The following is a 4,373-nucleotide window of genomic DNA, read 5'->3' on the forward strand; positions in this document are numbered from 1 at the left end:
TTCGATTCGTTCTTCAACAAGAAGAAGGCTAGCACTGGAAGATCGTAATGGCTGGCCATTCGCAACAGTGGGTTGCCCCCGAGCCTTGGTCGCCTTCCATCCTTCTTGAACGCGCCGCCATAAGGACCACACAGCATAGGACGGCGGCCAGAAAGGCGGCGGCAGCGCAGAGAAGGATATTGCGTGTAACACGTAGACGTAAGTTGACCTTGGAGTTGAATGTAGAGGATGCTGTGATCTCACCTTCTTCGCGTGGACCTGGTGGCGCCAGAGCAGGAGCAAACGGCGCAGTAGGTGGTTGAGGATGGTGTGCACCCAGGGTTGCGGCAGGGGCCTGGGTTTGGCAATGGGGTGGTGCGTTCGCAGAGATGCGAATGCATTGGCCTGGGGGTGGCGATGGGGTGGGGGTGACCCTGGCTAGCATGTCAGCAAAGACGAGGAGGTAGACCATCGGTTGCCAGAGACGCGAATGCATTGCTGCTATGAGTGTGGTTTGTGTTGGCTATGGAGGCACGATATCCCATGTATTTATAGATAGACAACGCATCTAGTAGGACTATTCCGTGTTCACACGGCTGCCAAAGCAGGCAAGTCAAGTGAGTCTCAGTCTCGTCGAGTCCTGGTTTCGCCCCTGCTACGGGTTGGTGGGTTGGTGGTGAGCACTTGGACCATGCGAACAACACCGCGGCTAATTGGCCGTTGTCAGCAAGATGAATGAATGTCGGTGGCGAGCACCTGGCCGGCCGAAGACCGGGTCCACCGCAGGGAGGCAGGCCATGTATAGCTCCGTGATTTCAGCTGGGCCCTACTAGGACTTGTGATGAGCCAAATCCGACCTGCCGATGCCGCGGTTGGTGCAAAGCACACAACTACTACTGTGCCAGCATTGCCGCGGTAGCCACCCACCCACCCCCCTCGCCGCCGTCTTCCTCGGACCTCGCCGCCGGCTATGGGCCTGCGCCCCTCTCCCCCACAGCACCCGCCCCCTCCCCTCCCCTCCCCTGATCAGAAGACAAGAGCGAGGGAGATCATGACGCGCCCAGATCCGACCGACGTGTTAGTTTTGTTGGCATGCTCGGGTGGGTAGTTTTGTTGGCATGTTGCCTCCTCAGATCCAGCCAGATTTTTAGTTTTGTTGGCATGTTGCTTGTTGAGATCCAACCAGATTTTTTTGATGCCTTAGCTGCTCGAGCCTGGACATGGTCGGATTCCTTTGGATGGATTAGGGGGTCTGTTTGGATACCTGGTAGCCGAATGCCTAGATTCGTGCCATTTTTATTTTTTTTGTTGCCTGAGCACCATCTGTGTTGTTGTGGGTCAGATTCTCTGAGTCAAAGTCCTATCCTCAGGGGCTGGATTTCTTTTTATTGGATTAGGGTTTGCAGAAGAGGAACGGATAGGCCACATGGTTGGTTAGAAAAGAGCACGGAGGATCTATGCTTGTTCTGGTTGCAGTCCTGTGGATCAAGGTGTTGTTCTCGAGCACTAGAGTAATTTGGCTATCCACTTGTTTGGCTTATTCTGCTCCATATTGCTTTTTCACAACTGTATGATCTTGGTTGCTCTCTGTTGTTCTTCTTTTATCGTCTTCGGGTGAGACGTGCTCTTTACCCTGCATCTTTTGTTTATCCCTGCAAATTAGATTGTTTTTTATCACTTCATTCCAGTGGTCCAATTTGTCATTTAGTGCTAATTAGCTCACACTGATTTATGTCAGATCTAACCAGATTGAATCATTAACTGATGGAAGATTTGGATGCTCCACACCCTGTAAGTCTTTTTTTTATTGGGTCTACTGTCATTGTTTGATTCATCCCTCTCTTTTTTTAAGGGTGGTGACATGATAAGTGATAACCACTCTCTAGAAGTGTAAATTATTTGATCGAGTGGATTAGTCCAGATGATATTGGTTTGTCGCCAGTTGTTTTGACCCACTTTAGATGATGTATAGATTACTAAAACTTTTTTAGTACTTAGTATTTACCTTCATTACATATACACGATTTAGTACATATGTGTATATATTACCTTTCAACTCATGGTTAAATTCACTTGACCAATTTTCAGTATGCAATCTGATGAATGGTTTGGAGCTTGGCTGCAAATAAACCTGAGGCTGAGAGCATTTGTAAATAGCATCAATGGATAAGTAAAGATTTCCCTGCACTTCTATGTCTTCCGGCAGAGTTGCTGCATTTTTCTAACTACTGCTGTATGAATATTTTGGAATAGTATTTCTAGCTAGAGTTGGTATTTCAAGGGCTGTTATTTGTGAGAGTAATTGATTGATGTTTATTTGGCTGGGACATGTATATATATTACTCCCTCCGTCCCAAAATAAGTGTCGCTGCTTTAGTACAAAATTTGTACTAATTTAGTATTAAATTTGCGACACCTATTTCGGAACGGAGGGAGTAGTATTTTGGAGTTGGTGTTTGGGAGCTGGAAATGTTACTTTTTTTGTTATAGAACATGTGGTTGCTGGAAACTTGACCGCAATAAATATATGAGTCCAGCTTCGGTTCAACCCCTTACAATACGTATAAAGGGTAATATAGACTTTTCACAAATTATACGTATTTATATATATATATGATGGGACTGATATGTATTATTCGTGGTGGTGAACAAATGGGCTAAAAATTAAAGCGACTACGATGGACTCGAACTCCCAACCGAGCCATCCGTGCTATCGAGTAGTGAACAAAGCTACAGGCTGGATATGCTCAAAATGCAACGCCAACTCTAAGATACTATCTGTAGAAGCCGATCCGGGATTTTTCTTTTTTACTTTTTCTATATTTCTTGGAAAAAATATGAACAACATTTCTTGAAAATGCAAACAATGTTTTGAAATATTAGTTTTTTTTATTTTGTTAATATGAACAATATTTCTCAAGAAGTTGAACAATTTTTAAAATGCTGTTTTTTTAAGTCTGAACATTTTTTAAAAAGGTGAATTCAAAATACACACTAAACATTTTCTTAGTATATGGTGAAGTTTATTCAAATACACACTGAACATCTTTTAAAATATATGGTGAAATTTTTTCAAATGCACTCTGAACAAAACATTTCAAGAATCTGCCAAAACAACACCTTGTTCACCGAGAAGACTCCATTTGAGTGCACGTTGTTTATGGGCATATGGCAAATGACCCCAATTTTATTAATTGGCTTATATGACCAATTCAAGGCACCATACCAAGTTGTTTCATTTTTTTTGGGTGTCTACAGTGTTGGAAATAGCTCAATATGAGAGTACTTCTTTTAGGCATCGTCAAATGATCCTCTTTTTCATTAGCTTATATGACCAATTAGAGGCATCATGCCAAGTTGTTTGATTTTTAACAATCGTTGCATTTTTTGGAGTTTTTTTTTTGTGAAAAATGATGGATAAATGGTCGGACATAACATAACTTGCATACGGTTTTGGAATTTTCTCAAACCTGAAATGTACGGAAGAAAATGTTCACAAATTTGAAAATTTGTTCATGTTCCAAGCAAATGTTTGGTAATTTGAAAAATTGTTTGTCTTTTTGTAAAATGTTCGTGCTTGCAGAAAAATGTTCATAATTCTGAAACAATGTTCACAAAATCAAAATATATTTGAATTTCTCATTAAAGACGTATTTTGTAAAAAATGGGTTTCCAAAAATGTTTAGTGTAGAAAACATTTTGTATTTTAAAAAATGCTCGTGCTATCAGAAAACATTTCATGAATATACATATCACCAACAGTACACCCTCGGCCGGTTCAGTACCGTGTATGCCCAATCATATAGTGCCGGTTTGATATATAGTACTCCCTCCGTCATGGTTTAGAAGGCGTTCATGAAAATTCTCTAGAACCTAGGTGGTTATTGATTGGCTGTGAAATGAGTTAAAAAAAAAGTATTCACACTACGCATGCATATAGAAGTAGTAGAACGGAGTACTAATTAGTTGCTAGGAGTAAATGCAATGCGTCTTAGGCTGGTCACAATGGGGAGGAACTTAGCAGTAACATCACACACTCCAATACAACTTTGCTTATGTGGCACGTATTTAGTGAAGAGAGAGGTGCTTGTGGTAACTAGCTAAGTTACCGGAACATCACACACTCCAAGAAACAATGAGTCTATAGCCTAATAAATGCATTGTTGCATGACACTACATACATGTTACTCCCTATTGTGGAGGTAGGAACATAGTCTAGGAAAGCGTGTAGGTTCCTACCTTATGTTACTCTTCATTGTGACCAGCCTTAGACCTTGTCTATTATGAAAATGCACGTAAATTTAACCATACCTTCTAAACCGTAACGGTGGTAGTTATGCGTCCAATAGCTGCCACTTCGCATCGAGATACCTACTGGCAGGATTTTCTGGGCC

General features: G+C 42.1%; 1 long non-coding RNA gene across 1 annotated transcript; it reads left to right on the forward strand.

Annotated features, from left to right (window-relative positions):
* The first annotated feature begins 977 nt into the window (after nucleotides 1-977).
* LOC123409786 lies at nucleotides 978-2,295 on the forward strand. The gene is made up of 3 exons (XR_006612902.1): nucleotides 978-1,079; nucleotides 1,718-1,770; nucleotides 2,068-2,295. It is a non-coding gene; the product is annotated as an uncharacterized LOC123409786 (long non-coding RNA).
* Nucleotides 2,296-4,373: the final 2,078 nt, after the last annotated feature.

This window comes from Hordeum vulgare, chromosome 7H (genome assembly GCF_904849725.1).
Source record: "Hordeum vulgare subsp. vulgare chromosome 7H, MorexV3_pseudomolecules_assembly, whole genome shotgun sequence".
Lineage (NCBI taxonomy): Eukaryota > Viridiplantae > Streptophyta > Magnoliopsida > Poales > Poaceae > Hordeum > Hordeum vulgare.